Source organism: Pongo pygmaeus, chromosome 10, assembly GCF_028885625.2.
Source record: "Pongo pygmaeus isolate AG05252 chromosome 10, NHGRI_mPonPyg2-v2.0_pri, whole genome shotgun sequence".
NCBI lineage: Eukaryota > Metazoa > Chordata > Mammalia > Primates > Hominidae > Pongo > Pongo pygmaeus.
In genome coordinates, this window is record NC_072383.2 from 28,597,949 (window position 1) to 28,614,835 (window position 16,887).

Sequence of the window (16,887 nt, forward strand, 5' to 3'; positions counted from 1 at the left end):
CAAAAGCAGCCACATGGCTGACAACACCACCACTTAACAATTCAAAGCTGGGTCACCGTTTTCAGGAGTCTCTTCCAAATCTTTCTGAAGTGCTTTTGAAGTTCTACACTCCCCGTCTAAGGGAACACCCAGCAGACCCAGGATAAAAGGGCAGAAGGGTGAGCTGACGTTTTCCTTTATTTGCATGGCTTAAAGCTAGCCATTTTCTACACCACGCGCCGCCGGGCTGGTACATGCCCGTGTGCCTGTGACACCGAGGCAATTGTTTCTCCTTAAAAAGGGGGTTCGCGTGGGTTAGTTTCGTTTCTGATCTGGAATCTCAGTAACTACAACAAGAAAAGTTTAAAACTCGACACCCTAGGTTCTTCCCCATCGGATTATCTCCGTTCCTTAGAGAGAGCAGGAAGGGCAGCATTTTCTTCCATCCACCCACTTCCAGCCCTAGTCTGGCTCAGCGAGGAATGTATAAAATTAGTGGACTCCTCTGAGTGACGTTCCCCGGCTCCAATCAGCGGGCGCTCAGGCGCCTCTGGCCCCGCCCCACTGCTGACTCTCTTTGGCTGATTCCTGCAGGGAGGGAGGAGAGAAGGGCGGCAGTGGGAGGGGGAGGTACCTGGAACTGGGAGTGATGTCAGCTCCCAGCTCGGTGCCTACCCGGATTCCTGACATGGTGTAGTGCAGGCAGGGTGGGGAAGGGACGGGGAAGGACCCGTGTGCTGCGAGCCGGCGGCCGGGCCGGAGTGCTGGGGCTTTGAACTCCGAGAGGAGGTGGACCAGAACTTTTGGAACTAGTGCCGGCGGCTCTCCACCCCCCAGGTAAGGGCGTTTTGCTCCGCTCCGAGACGGGAGGGAAGTGGCACCGTTGTGTGGCTGCAGCTGGCTGTTGCAGCTGCTCCTCCTCTTCCCCGGGTCGATTTCCTTGTGCAACTCACTCCTGTCTCCCAATGGGAACGGGCACTTTTTGGGGGTGGTGGGGGTGGAGGGGTAGGGCTTAACTCCTGGGGCTCCGACCGAGCTTGTACGTGAAGAATACTCCAGGATTGGACGTTTAGGTCTTGTCTGTATCCTTAGACCCCCACACCCTAGGCTCCCAGTAATACCTGAGAACCCCAACCAGAGGGGCGTGTGTGTCTCTCTGTGTGTATTGGGGCATTTAAAAATGCCACAAAAAATTACGGATCATCGACTCAAAAATTATGCTCGTTGAAAATAAAAAAAAGTTTTGTATTTTTTTGTCTCCTTGTGGCCTATTATATATTAAAAGAATATCAATGTTATTCTTATATATCAATGTAAAATATCCTTTTGTGTAATCCAGCAGGATGTGAGAAATTCACTTGGGGTGTTTATTAATTATGAGCTTGTGGGAAAACTCGTCTCTTGGGGGCACACTTCTAAAACTGCAACTAGTATTCACTCATTTTAACCGAGAAATCCCTTCAGCTGCCAACTTTGTATCTGGAGGGGTTAGGATGGCTGCTGAGAATCTTCAGATCTGTTTCCTGTGGCTGCTTGAGGGGCGGGCTGGTAGTTGTGTTTTCAGGGATCTTTTTTAGAGAAGGGAGTTTTATCAGGGAAATGCGGTGGAAGGCGTGGCACATAAACTCTTAATTATAGGGACGTGAATTTTTCAACATGTGGGACCAAAACAAATCCTTGCTTTCAGTAAGAACTGCGGAGAGCAATAGAAAGAGAACTTGATTTCAAAGTCCAAGTTTGGTATTTTGAGAAAGCAATTGCGGGAGGAAAAAGATACTTTTAAGAAGTGAAAGAATATAATTCTGATTTTTGCTTATTTCCTATTTCAAACCCTGTCTTTTTCCTATGTGGAGATTTTGTGTGCCCAGGTCACTAACTGAGTGTGATTGACTTTCTCGAGGGGGCGGGGAAATTGACTCCATACACTGATTCAGGACCCTCTCATCAGTGCTTTAAGGCTCTCTTCTGGAGCAGGAAGGAAAAAAAAAAAAAAAGTAAGCGCTGAAACTCCTGAGTCAAGTTTCCCCTTTCCTTCACCGAAGTTCCTCCTCAGCAGTGAGGATCCTACTGTTGCCAGGTCTGGAGGAAATGGGAGTGGACTTCATTGTGAGTCAAAATCCATATCCCAGGCCCCTGAAGGAAAAGGCATTTCCAGGAGATGGAGAAAGAAAGAAGCCACAACAGTACGTCTAGTAAACCCAAGTCAGGAAATGGGATAGAGAGGACTATAGATGGGGTTCTCTATCTTTCTAGCCAAATGATCATTAGGTTTCAGAACTAGAAAGAAGTGTTTGGTTGTGCTGTTGTTGATGGCATACCTGGGTCTGTATTGTTCTTAGTTCCTGAAAAAATTAAATAGGGTGGATAAATAGCAGGCTTTTTGAGAAAGGAAAATTTGCTTTATTGGAAAGACAACATTTTAATTTTGGTTTGTATTTTGGCTTAAGACACAGAAATTGCAAATGGCTCTGCAATAATGGTGAACAAGTCTTTTCTATTTGTGTTCTATGGGGAGTACATAAAACATACTGTATTTTCCAGTGTACTTTTTCAGTAGGATAGAGCTGTGGAGTGGAGTTTCTGTGGGCTAATGTGAACTCACTGTAGTGTTCCTTGGCTGATAGTGTTCCAACTGCATTTGTAATACCAAAAGATGGGGCTGCAAAAGCCAGACGGTTAAGTAAAGAAGAGTATCTTTAGGATGTTATCCTTATGTGCCAAATTCAAATTTACACTTTCTTTCCAAGAAACTAGTCCTAGTTTAGGGACTTGAATATACCAAAACTCTAAATTTGATTCACAGTTTGAGTAATAGCAGTAATTTTACATACTTAATTTAAATCAATATTTCTCTTTCTCAGTCCATGTTTATGAGGCAGATATAGTGTTGGAAAACACAAAATACTTAAAAGATGTTAGAGTTATTGAGAAAGGTATGATCAGTTTTTGGTTAAATTCCTTTTGAGCAACAACTGTCATATTTCCAAGAGCAACTTTAAAAATTAAGATCGGCCAGGCTTGGTGGCTCATGCCTGTAATCCAAGCACTTTAGGAGGCTGAGGCAGGCAGATCACCTGAGGTCAGGAGTTCGAGACCAGCCTGGCTAACATGGTGAAACCCCATTTCTACTAAAAATACAAAAAAATTGCCGGGTGTGGTGGTGGGCGCCTGTAATCCCAGCTACTTGGGAGGCTGAGGCAGGAGAATCGCTTGAACCCGGGAGGCAGAAGTTGCAGTGAGCCGAGATCTCGTTATTGCACTCCAGCCTGGGCGACAAGAGCAAAACTCCATCTCAAAAATAAATAAATAAAATAAAATAAAAATTAAGGTCATCTGGCCTTAATGGGTAAATGTTGATTTGAAATCCAGGACACACTGAAGTTCCAGATCAATAGTGCCTAATTTCAAGGGCATCACTGACATTTTTTTGGGAACGAGTTCACCGAGGGACAGTTAATTAACTGTTTATGTAGTCTTTTTGTTGCTCCCTGTTCCACTGTGAGATAAATCAGAACAAGGTCATTTTTCCCTCAGTTACTGACTAGCTGACTTCTTTTAAAACCTTTTCTATTCATAAAATATTTGTATAAGTAAATTTAGATTATGTTGATAATTTGTTACATTAAAATTAACTTTTTGTTTATATCCCAAACCAGCATAATTTTCAAACTGTTAACTGAAAGAAGACCTTATTCAGCACTCTGTCTTTTCTTTTTTTTTTGAGACAGAGTCTCGCTCTGCCGCCCTGGATGGAGTGCAGTGGTGCAGTCTCGGCTCACTATAGCCTCTGCCTCCCCAGTTCAAATGATCCTCCCACCTCAGCCTTCCCTGGGACTACAGTCATGCACCAACATGCCCGGTTAATTTTTGTATTTTTAGTAGAGGCGGGTTTTCACCATGTCGCTTAGGCTGGTCTTGAACTCCTGGGCTCAAGCACCTCGACCTCCCAAAGTGCTAGGATTACAGGAGTGAGCCATGGGTGACCAGCCTGTCTTTTCAAAGATACTATTACATGTCTCTGGCCTAGTTTGAATTACCTTTTCAAAACAATGAATGAAGGAGTGAATTAATGAATGCATATTCATTCATGTTTGGGTCTGTGTCTTGATTCTTTATTAAAGAAGCGTCGCTTCAAGGTGAAAACATAGGCAAGAAGTGTTGCAGAATGACGTTTTTATTTTCAGAGATTTCCTTAGAAAGTCATATTAGCTCCAAAATTAAGAAAAAAAAAATCACAGTTGAGCAGCCAGTTGTGAAATCTTTCAGGGAGCCGTAATCATAACTATCATGATTATTTTGTTATTTTTAACCATGGTCAAACGGATTTAAATATGAGAGTCAAAGCTGTTAGGGTTACTGTCACATTTTGATGTAGAGTATTCTTTGTTTTTTTGTTTGTTTGTTTGTTTTTGAGACAGAGTCTCTGTTGCCCAGGCTAGAGTGCAGTGGCATAATCTTGCCTCGCTGCAACCTCCATCTCCCGGGTTCAAATGATTCTCATGCCTCAGGGTCTCAGGTAGCTAGGATTACAGGTGTATACCACAATGCCTGGCTAGTTTTTGTATTTTTAGTAGAGATGGGGTTTCACCATGTTAGCCAGGCTGGTCTCGAACTCCTCAGATGATCTGTCTGCCTCAGCCTCCCAAAGTGCTGGGATTACAGGCGGGAGCCACCGCTCCTGGTTATGCAGGGTATTCTTTGTGAATAAAGGGAACAAAATGTCTTCTGGCCAGCATTTTCTGTTCAACTAAAGGTGGATAACTTCACAATTAAATCAGTTATCAAACTGTCCAAAAACTGCTTTGGGCTCTTGTAATTCAGTGCATCAGTAGTGTGTTATGTCAGTTATTTTTCAAATTCATTGCAGTGCACGTCAGAACCTTCTTCCTAGTAAAAAAAAAAAAAAAACAACAAAACCCTACAGCTTTTGTCATATATGTCACTGCCACAAAAATTGATGCTGTGTTAAATGGAGCTCATAAATTTAAAACTAAACTGAATTATTCCACCCTACAAAATACAAAGAATCTTTCTCTTACACTCTTCATTTTAGATATAATAATTACTGATGCTCATTTGGTGTTCAATGATAGTGTTTCCAAAAGCCAAGTGGTGAGCATTTTTTTTCCACTTCAAAAAAAAAAAACCTAACATACTAGACAACTGGATTTTAGATAAAAAAATATGGATTCTCCCAGGAGTTTTAAGTTTATGCACTTTTTAGGCAGTTTGGGGGAGGAGGAGAGAGAACCTGAGGTAAATATGTACCAGTCTAAACCTACTGAAGAGTGTCTATTTCTGAAAGGTGGGTTTGGACTCTGAGTGGTCCAAGTGGACGTGTTGTCACAGTTTGTAAGTGCTCTTTGGTTATGCTTCTCCCTGGAACTTGATGGGACTCACATTTTGACTGGCCCACACACACATCCTTGTTTTTGTTGGCAAGTGTAATGAGTTCAGAGTAGAAAGATCATGTAGTGGTTTTCTGTACAGGGGTGCACCTAACAATGTCCATGCCTGAAGGAATTGTATAAACCCAAATTGCATCGAGTATCAGTCATTCTGGCCAAGGGTCATGTCTTAAATATGGATCGTATAGGAGGAAGATCAAGTACTACCATCACGTTTAGGGCTGGCCTTAGATTTTATGGACACCCTCTGGACTCCACAGTAGGCCTGGATATTTTCACCTCTCCTTTAAGTTAGGGAAATTATGCATTTGACATAAAAAGACAAGTTCAGAAGAGTAGGTGTGCTCATTCTTAGTGTGTGTGTCTTTGTTAGGAGGTGAAACGCCATTTCACCTGGTGAAAGAGGGACTAAGCCTTTTTTTCAGTGGCAAGTCTATTCCTGAAGAAGTGGCCAGGTGGGACGCGATGGCTCATGCCTGTAATCCCAGCACTTTAGGAGGCTGAGGTGGGTGGCTCACTTGGGGTCAGGAGTTTGAGACCAGCCTGGCTAACATGGCAAAACCCCGTCTCTACACAAATACAGAAATTGGCCGGGCATGGTGGCATGCGCCTGTGGTCCCAGCTACTTAGAAGGCTGAGGCAGGAGAATTACTTGAAGCCAGAAGGCAGAGGTTGCAGTGAGCTGAGATCACGCCACTGAACTCCAGCCTGGGCAACAGAGCAAGACTCTGTCTGAAAAAAAAATAATAATAACTTGCCAAATTTTAATTCTTCCTTTTAGCAATAAAAGCTGAACTCTGAAGAAGTGGCCAGATTCTTTAGGCCAGCAAGGTAGTTTTGGGGAAGAACTAGGTAGGCCCATTGGGAAGAGTGTAGAATCTTTTATGGTATACAGTAATACTGTACCATATCACTAAATGTACCTGTGTTTTCTTGTATTTCTGTGCCTAGGATCAAGCTCACTGATGTCCTTTTGCTGGCACTTTGTTACCCTTCTCTTCATCCATAGTACTGTACACAAATATTATCTCACTACCACGGAGTTGCAAAAGTTTCTCATGAGGAAAGTTTATTGTATTTACTTTATTTAGAAAAAAATGAAAACAAGGTTGAAACTCTATGGTCTACTTTTTTCATCTAGTGACTTGACAGGGCAGCTGCTATTGCATAAAGAATGCCTTTGCAACCATTATCTTTTTCTAAAGATGCTGCCGCTTATAACAACACAGTATAGAATTTTCTTTTGTTTGCATTGGAATTTGAATAAGCTCTACTTTTTCTAATGAATGATGGAAGAGTCGAATGAACCTGTGGGTTCTCGAAATTAACTCTGGGAAGTGAGAGGGAGGAAGGGAAACAGTGACGACTCACAGGAGACACACTGGTGGAACCTGTGATCTGGCCAGGGCCATTTGTGTGAAGTCACCTGGATCTCAGTGTTCTTCCTCTGGATCAGCTGCCTGGATGGTTTTGTCAAACTTTCAGATCCTTCCATCCTTCACCCCCATCAATGTGTGACTTTGCATAACTGAGAAAGCTAATAAACACAGAATTAAGTTTCCTTTATTGTTTTTCTCTACTAAGGGAATTTGGTTCTCTAGGATGACTTGCACTTATAATCACCTTGTGAGAAAGACACAGCTGGATGCCCAACTGATATCCATCCCCCCTCCTTTTCTATAACTGAACCCATTTTGTTTAATTCACCACTATGTCCAGTTAAGTGCTAGATTTCACAGAATCCCTTGCAACTGGGAGGTGGTTCAGTGACAATAGTCCTGGCTGATGAGATGTAAATAGCTGGATGCCCCGCTCCCCGAAGCTCTTAAAAGGGGAAGCGTCTGTGAGCTTGCCTGTTAAGCCTTTTGCTCTTTGTACTTCTTCCCTGGAGAAAGTAAACAGGCCATCGCGTGACCAAAGACAAGATGCTTGAGGGTTAAGGATGACTGGGTGGAAGGTTAGAAGGAGGCTGAGAAGCTGATAGCATTCTGCAACTGCTCTTCTGGACCCTGTCTGCGCATTTCTTGACTCTATGAGAAAAATAAAATCTCTACTTGGTTAAACCACAGAACTTGGGTCAGTTACTTGCAGCCAAATGTGATCTTAACTGAGTCTAAATGTTTGAAAATCATAGTTCATCTTTTCTTTAAAAATAAAAATGTGTTATTTTGTACGAGAAAAACAGGACTTTGCAGCCATGCAGATCCTCAATTTGAATCCTGGCTTTGCTATTTATTACAGTCTAATATTGGCAAGTAATTTAACCTCTCTGGGTCTCAGCTCTCTCATCTATAAAATGGTAGCTCTGATATATGTGCCATAGCATTTTTTCAAGGATTAGAGATAATTAGAAATTATTATTATTATTTTTTTGAGACAGTCTCACGCTGTCACCCAGGCTGGAGTGCAGTGGTGCAATCTCGGCTCACTGCAACGTCCACCTCCTGGGTTCAAGCGATTCTCCAGCCTCAGCCTCCCAAGTAGCTGGGATTGCAGGTCCCCACCACCATGACCAGCTAATTTTTTTTTTTTTTGTATTTTTAGTAGAGACAGGGTTTCACCGTTGTTGGCCAGGCTGGTCTCAAACTCCTGATCTCAGCTGATCTGCCAGCCTCAGCCTCCAAAGTGCTGGGATTACAGGCATGAGCCACCATGTCTGGCCAGAAATTATTAATAGGAATAATAACGGCATATTCAGCACATGGAAGATCTTCAACAAATGGTGGCACTGTTACCAAAAGGAAATGTAGTAGGGAGCCTGAAAGGGGGAGGCAAAGAATTCAGCTCTTTCTCCTAGAGGGTTCTCGGTAGGTTTACAGCTACAATCCCTTGACTCCATCTACTTGGCATTTATTCTGCCTCCTGTCTCTTATCCTCATTCCCACCTGCCCACACCAGAATACTTGGAACTCTTCTGTTCTCCAGCTTTGGTTTATAAGGATGTCCTTATAAAAATTTTATTAACTATAGCATAGGGATGAAGGGTGGGGGCTCCAGAGTCAGACAGATGTGGATTAGAATCCCCTGTTGTTACTAAGCTGTGTGATTTTGGTTAAGTCTTCTGTGAAATGGGAATAATTGGGTAGTTATGAAAATTCATCTGATAATGTATGTGAAGCACTAACAGCTGGTTTCTTGGCACATGACATACACTGGTTTGATGACAGATATTGTTGTTACTATTTCATTAAGCATGTGTTAAGCAATTCCCAGCCTTGGTACAAGGTCCTCTTGGAGAAGGAAAGACAAACAAAACATGATCTTTACCTTAAGAGTATTCCCATACAGGAGATGGGGGCAGAAAGAGATGGCACACCTTATTCATAACTGTAATAAAATGCAGAGTTAGAATACTGTTTAGCTGTTAAAAAGATTGACTATACTGACTTGTACAGATGTCCATTATATGTATTTTAAGAAGTAAAAAACCAAGCACACCTGTATGGTTTACATTTGTCAGTGCATGAAAAATTGCTAAGTGGGATGGCTTATGGGAGTTGAGACGAAGGGAACTTTGTATTTGTTTTTTTACAGTATATTACATCTATGTTACATTACTTGGGAAATATAAAATATGTTAAATTTTTAAATGTCTATTTATTGGTCCTTTTGGAGGTTGGTTGAGGAAGAGCATACTGTGAACTAGACTAGTCACCAGAGCAAAGGAAGAGACTGGGTTTTGTGAGTTTCCACTAGAAGAGGTGGGATTTGATTGGGTCTTAAAGGGTGGGAAGGAGATTTTGAGGAGGCAGTGGGGAACAGATGAGCATACTTGGGTTTGGAGCAAAATGTAGAATAGAGTGATATTAGATTTAGAGAAAAGAGAACAATATTGTTTGAAAAGACGTAAGCTATATTGGGGCAAATCTTACAGGGTTTTAAAGAGAGTGACAAGATTATACCTTAAAACAGGATGTTTTTAAGAAAAGAAGTGAGGGAACTATTGTTTTATAAAAATGACTCTAGAAATAGCAGATTGGGTGTTTCTAGTGGGTATATGGGCAAGGGGAGGGAGAAGGACAGAACACCCTAAATCAAGAATGGCCCATATGCTAAAGTTAATTTTCTTTTAAAGATGATGTCTTGCTATGTTGCCCAGGCTGGAGAGCAGTGGCTATTCACAGTTGTGATCATTGTGCACTCATGGGCTCAAGCAATCCTCCTGACTCAGCCTCCTGAGTAGCTGGAACTACAGGCACATGCCTCCATGCCTGGCTAAGTGAAAGTTGAATTTTAGTGGGAAATATGAGTTAAGATTTGAACATCTGGAGTTTGAGATTCCATCATGACCCACATTATCCTTAATTTTCTCATTGTATAAATGGATAAAATAATAATACCTATCTTATCAGGTTTTTAGGAGAATAACAATAATAATAGGCAACACTTACCTGGTAGGTTATACTTTTTATGTACCAAGCACTACTCTAAGCACCTTAAATATTTCAACCTAGATTAATCCCATATTACAGATGAGGAATCTGAGGCACAAGGAGGCTAAGTAACTTTCCCAGGGTCACACAGATTATGTGTGTCAGACTCAGAATTTGAACTCAGGCAGGTGCAGCTCCAGGGCCAGTATCTTCAGCCTCTTCATAGTCCTACCTCTGGCATGGTTCTGTACTTGGGGTGTTAAAAGCCAGTATGAACTGTTAGTTGACATTATTAATATGAAGATTTAAGCAAGAATTTAGAAATTTAGGCTTGGAGTTTAGGCCAAAGGCCGGACTAATGGATCATCTTTATAGGGCTGTTACGTAAAGAGTGAGAACAGTTGAGCTCCCCGAACAAGAGTATGTAGAGTAAAAAGAGAAGCAAGCATACAGTCTTCAGGGGACTCCTGATATTTAGAAATGGTCAGGCAAAAAAGAAGTTAGGAGAGGAGATAGAGCAGGATCTGCAGAGAAGTGAAGGACGATGGTGGCCAAGGGAAGAAGCACAACGTAAGTGAACTAATCATGCCATCCAGTGCAACAGACTTGTTACAAGGCTGCATCCAACAGACTGTCCCTGGTCCTGCTGCCAGGTCAGTTCATGAACTTGGAATCCAGAATGCAAAAAATTGAGGACTACATGGGAGCTGATGAACTGCAGGTGGCCTGGTTAGTTCATCCTTTCAAGGAATTGATCCGAGAGAGACATGGTAGATAGCTTGGGTTTGAGGAAGGCTCAGGTAGAGAGAAGGATATTAAAAGAAGGAAAAGGGAGGAAGGAATGAGTGCATGGTCCAGGGTAGAGAGATGGGGATAGACCCAAAATCAAGTGGAGGGCAGTGGGTTAGCCTCGAAATCCATAAGAACCCTTCTTCTGATGCGATGGAAGAGAGGATGGGGGAAATGGAAAAAAAAAAAAAGATGTGATCAGAAGGGATACGAATTGAGTAAGTTCACTGCAGGTGGTCTGCATTGATTTATCAGTAGAGTAGGAAGCAGTGAAAGGAAATTCACAGACAAGTAACTCAGGCTCCTGAGAGGATGGCTCTGGGGATTATTGTTATGGAGGAAAAATTTGAAAGAATGACAGAAGTCTCTCATCTGAACAATACAAACTGACACATTTGCCAGAATGTGTCTCGAGGCAGGAAGTTGGTTTATTGAAGTGGAAAGTAGTGGTTATAAAAAAAAAAAAAAAAAAGAGGAGAATGAAATTAGACAAAGGGAAACTTGACTGTCTTTGAAGGAGGAATTTTTAGACAGCCAGACTTGATGGTTCACAGGCCAACTTCTTGGGGGAAACCTGAGTTCTGAGTGGTGAGAAACAACTGGTTTTGGAGCCCACAGCTAGGATTTGGTTAAAACAGATATATCAAAGCACCAGGAAATACTCTGTAGAAAGGAGTTGTCCAACAGAGACAGCACTGGATTAAATTCTCCTCCTGATAAGGTGGTCTCTGATCTTCAGTTTACTTATTTCTAGAAAGAGCTGTAGTTGAAAAGACATAGGCTTGTGGCATTTCAGCAGATTTATTGTGGTAATGACATCAGGGGTATGTGAGAAAAGGATTGAAGAATGCAATAATTAAGAATGTGGTACTAAAAATCACTACCCCATCAGTCCATTGGTGGGTCTTATGGCGGTTGCTTTGAAAGATTTCAGTAAAGGCTTGTTCAAGTGTGTGCAGTATAAATTGATAGGCATAATATTCTTGAGTTCAATGGTTTTCAGCAGGGCCGGCTATAGAATCCGTGGAGCCTGTTGCAAAATGAAAATGTGTGACCCCTTATTCAAAAGGCAAGAAAAAAGTGCTGTTAAAGGTACTAAAATATGAAGCTTTTTTCCTTTCTCATACAGTTTTTTTCTCTTGACTTGTCATAGTATTGGCTACTTGTCATTCTATGTGAAGAAAAATTAAAAATTAAAATTACAGCATGAATTCAATTTAAAAATTAAAAAACTAAGCATTGAAGGTTTTAGCATGAATTTACTCTTCATCTTTGTATTATACAATATTGTTTTTGTTGTTGTTGTTGTTTGTTTTGTTTTGTTTTTTGAGACAGATCTCACTCTGTCACCCAAGCTACAGTGCGGTGGTGTGGTCACAGCTCATTGCAGCTTCTACTTTCTGGGCTCAGGTGATCCTCCCCCTCAGCCTCCCAAGTAGCTGGAATTACAGATGCGTGCCTGGCAATTTTGTAGAGATGGGATCTCACCATGTTGCTCAGGCTGGTCTTGAAATCCTGGACTCAAGCAATCCTCTTGCCTTGGCTTCCCAAGGTGCTGGTATTGCAGGTGTGAGCCACTGTGCCCAGTGCAATGCTGGTTTTAAATGAAAATATAGAGCATTGAACTCATATGCAGAATTACTGAAGTTGTTGATGCATATGTATATTGTTATGAGAACAGTAGAAACACTGCACAAAACTAAACTACTTTTATTTCACTTCTTGACGTGTGCACATTCTATTGACACCTACCTTTGGCTTATGATGTGTAATGAAGGACTGAAAGGAGAAGCAACTATGAGTTGCCTTATCTTTCCTTTTTCTTCTGTGCCATCATTTTCAGCACAAGTGGTTGGCTCATATGGTTAAGTAACATGAGAAAGAGAAAAAACACTAGGGCTCCTTGGTCATTTGTGTTTCTTAGAAAGACATTTCTGCATGCAATTAAGTTCTGGTTCAAATGGAAGTCATTGCCTCTTGGGGCAGTCAGCACCCACCTGCCTGCTTACTCAGTTGTATTTGTAACACACTTACCTTGCACTTGCTTTAAGTCTTGCTGAACTCCCACGCACCAGGAGTTCACCGGAATTCTGAGCTCATGGTGCATTGGGAAAACTGTGTGAACAGAGAGGCCAGGAATGGTGGCTATACATATTACGTGGTATGTTAGGCTGTTTTGCATTGCTATAAAGGAAAACTAGGACTGGGTAATTTATGAAGAGAAAAGGTTTAATTGGCTCACAGTTCTGCAGGCTGTATGTGAAGCATAGTGCCAGCATCTGCTTCTGGCAAGGCCCCCAGGAAGCTTCCGATCATGGCAGAAAGCAAGGGGAACCAGCTTGTCACATGGTGAGAGACGGAGCAAGAGAGACAGAAGGGAGAGGCCCCAGACTCTTAAACAACCAGATCTCCCATGAACTAATTGAGCAAGATTCACCAAGGGGATGGTGCTAAACCACTCATGAGGGATCCGCCCCCATGATCCAGTCACATCCCACCAGGCCCCACACCCAACATTGGGAATCACATTTCAACATGAGATTTGGAGGGGCCAAACATCCAAATCATATCACATTGTTCTCCTCTGCTCACTTGTGGGCTCCATTGTCGCATTGGACCTGACTTACAAAACACAAATTCAAAATTATCATTCTCAAGATGGTGACAGTAGAGTATTAAACCAACCATGGGTCTTTTCTGAGCATGGGGTCCTGTGTTACTGCCAAGGTCACAGGTCCATGAAGATGTCTCAGAAGTCAAAGAGCTCACTTTTGAGGCTAAGTTTCCCTTGGTCCTAACGTCTCAGCTTCATTATTAAAGTTTGCAATGTATCAGGTTTGTGGGTGGTAGCCTAGGGGACCCTCTTCTGGCCATCAGCAAGGACATTTTTGCCTTTCAATAATTTTTTAATCACCCTTCATCCCCCCTACCAGTATATCTGGGTTCACATCCTTCTCCTCTCTGATACAGACCTTGCCGTTGTCTCCTACTGGAGCCCTGCAGGTAGTCCCTTCTTTCTCTTTTTTTTTTTTTTTTTTGAGACGGAGTCTCTCACTGTCACCCGGGCTGGAGTGCAATGGTGTGATCTTGGCTCACTGCAACCTCTGCCTCCCTGGTTCAAGTAATTCTCCTGCCTCAGCTCCCTGAGTAGCTGGGATTACAGATGCCTGCCACCATGTCCAGCTAATTTTTTGTGTTTTTAGTAGAGACGAGGTTTCGCTATGTTGGCTAGGCTGGTCTCAAACTCCTGACCTCGTGATCTGCCCGCCTCGATCTCCCAAAGTGCTGGAATTACAGATGTGAACCACCACGCCCGGCCCCCCTTTTCTTTATTCCTCATCTTAGTGCCAGACAAATTTTCCAAGTAAGTTTGGTACCAGTTCACCTTGTCTACTCCAAAGCTTTCTTTGAGCCATGGCTTACAGCAGAGTTCTCATCCTGTGTTCCTGGGGTGGAGACTGCATGGAGACAGGGTTGGTTTGGCCTACATATTATTAATAAAGAAGTTTCAGCCAACACTTGCTTTGGGAGGGTTTACTTACTGAAATTCACCTATTGAAATTCAGATTTTAAAAAGAGGTCTGGCCACTGTGGGCTCTTGTTTCCTTGTGCTGTGCTGGTGCCCTAAAGAACAAGATGGACTGGGCATGGGGGGAAAGATGCCCAATCCATCTTGTTCTTGGGTTTACTCTTAAGGCAGAGTGATTCTTTGCTGTGGCAAAGTCTTCACTTTCAGCTATGTGAATGGAAAGCAGGTATCTGGCTATTCTTAAGAATGGTGTGAAGCAACCTGAATGTTGATCTTTTAGTCTGAGAAATTAAATTCCCCGTTCATAACGCAAATTGGGTGTATGCTTTGTAGCAGCCTTTGGTTGCTTTTTTTAGGAGAAATATTTCTTAAGTCTGGCCTGGCTATTATTACCACTGTGTCATCTTGTGATCTCGTCTGATTTTGACCTCTTTCTCCAAGCTTGCTTTTCCCTGCCCTTCGTGCAGAGGACTCCGGCTCCAATCCCTGGATGGCTTTAAGTCCAGCAAACCTTTCTGTTTTTCCTATTGCTCTTCTCTTTGCTTAACCTCTCCTCTTTCCTCCAGACCCACTTAAAAGCAGTTCATCAGGAAAACTTAGCTGAGAGTCTCAGTCAGAACTCACTCGTGCAGGAACTTTGCAGGAAACAGGTAATCTAATTTTGGGGTTTTAACTGCTCAAGTACCAATTGGGTGATGAGTTAAGGTTGTTTTTGAAGGTTCTTTCCAGCCCAATGATTTTGAGATCTGGCATCTACTTGTTATTTGAAATTGTACTTTGTGATAGGAACTTTACTTGCAGTATCTCAGTTAATTAAGAAGCAGCACTAGCATTACCTCCATGTTACAGATGAGGAAACTGAGAATTTTTTCCAACTGACTCTCAAAATGGCTCTTTTCTGGATTTGTCTTATTTCTTCAAATAGATTATGGACTAGTTGAAGACCATGACTGCCTTTGTTGACAAGACCTGCTACCTGGTAGGAACTCAGTAAATATGTGATGAGATGATTGGTTCATTCAACCAATATGCACTAGGCCTATACCAGGCTCCATGGAGATGCAAAGATGCCCCAGCTAGAAAATGCAGTATTAGTTATACTCTAAGCTTGGCCTCCTACCTGGGCACGAAGGTAGTATGAAATGGTGGATCTTGGGCTCTGGAGTTAGATGGACCTATAGCTGCGGTTCAGTTTCCTCATTTGTCAAATATGGGCAGTAATACTGTATACTTTTGTAGCAGTAGTTTTCAACTGCAGTGATTTTGACCTGTAGTAGTCATTTGGCAATGTCAAGAGACATTTTTTGTGTCACAACCTGGGGGTGGGGGTGCTGCTGGCATTTAGTGGGTACAGTCCAGGGATGTGGCTATCCATCCTACAATGCACAGGACAGCCCCCCACCAATGAAGAATTATCCTGACTCTAAGTATCAGTAGTGCTGAGGTTGAGAAATGCTGCCTTAAAGGGTTGTGAAGATGAAACAAGATAATGACTGCAAAGAGTTTGGCGTAGTTAGCTGTTACTCCAAGAAAGCCATCCCAAAGACTGCAAAATCATACTTTGAAAGGCAAACACCAAAAGGCTTAATTTCATCAGCATCAGTGATTCTTGCCAGTGAGAAGCCTTATGCTAAGGATTTCATGCTCTCCTGTTTGGGAGTGGTGACAGACTCACTGGAGATTGTTTATGTTACACTGTGTACTACCGTGAGCTGGCGTGGGTTTATCAGAGCTGTAAAAGCCATTATTAGTTTTTAGGATATTCCTGGTAAACTTCCTGCTTGCTTTACTAGTTTGTTCTGTGGAGATAATTCTGGTGTGCGGGTTTAAATCTTCTGATGGAAAATGTTTTGACTATCAAATTCCCAAAACCTGTTTTGATACGTGAGACATGAAACGTTTTGGTTTTCACATCAAGAAGCATTATGTTTTTCTAGCCTTGGATTTTAAACAAAGCAGCTTTCCCCCCTGTTTACTGCCTTACCTGCCTATCTGTGGGAGTAGAAGGGTGGAGAGCTAGCTGCTGGATTTCCATCTATTGTTTATTGTGGATTTATATTTGAAATTGTTAAACTTTTTTTGTAATTATAAAGGTAATATATGTATTTATAGAAAATTTGAGTAACATAGAAAAAATAGAGAAGACACAGTTAAAAAAAGGCATCAGTAATACTTTCACATGAAGGTATAATCAGCTTTGGTGTGTTGGTGTGTTTTCTTCTTTTTCTATTCCTATATTTTTTCCATAGATGAAGTATCCTGAGTATGTAATTTTGTGTCCCACTGTTTTTAAAACTTCACATTGTTTTATTTTCATTTCCTTACACTACTAAAATGTCTGTAAATATTTCTAAGGACTGTAAAACATTCCATCTGTGGGTGTTTCATTATGTAATCCCATTGTAAAAATATAGCCTATTTTCAATTTTTTTTTTTTTTAGAGACAGGGTCTTCCTCTGTCACCCAGGCTGGAGTGATGTGATCATAGCTTACTGCAACCTCAAAATGCTGGGCCCAAGTGATCCTCCTGCCTCAGCCTCCCATGTAGTAGGATTATAGGCATGTGCCACCATGTCTGGCTAATTTTTTTTTTTTTTTTGTAGAGACTCTGTCTCAAAATATCAGTAGTACTGAGGTTGAGAAATGCTGCCTTAAAGGGTTGTAAAGATGAAACAAGGTAATGAATGCAAAGAGTTTGGCGTAGTTAGCTGTTACCCCAAGAAAGCCATCCCAAAGACTGCAAAATCATCCTTTGAAAGGCAAACACCAAAAGTCTTAATTTCATCAGCATCAGTGATTCTTGCCAGTG

The 16,887-nt window shown here is 41.9% G+C and overlaps 1 protein-coding gene across 23 annotated transcripts in view; it reads left to right on the top strand.

Annotated features, from left to right (window-relative positions):
* The first annotated feature begins 569 nt into the window (after window positions 1–569).
* LOC129009636 (liprin-beta-1) overlaps window positions 570–16,887 on the top strand; it is a 180,779-nt gene continuing 164,461 nt past the window's right edge. For 14 of the 23 annotated variants that reach the window (XM_054442917.2, XM_054442916.2, XM_054442915.2 and 11 more), the window contains exon 1: window positions 609–816. The gene's annotated coding sequence lies outside the window, so the exon portion shown is untranslated. Of the gene's footprint in view, window positions 817–16,887 lie in introns of all 23 variants that reach the window. The other 9 variants (XM_063672546.1, XM_063672551.1, XM_063672548.1 and 6 more) reach the window with 2 other exon arrangements.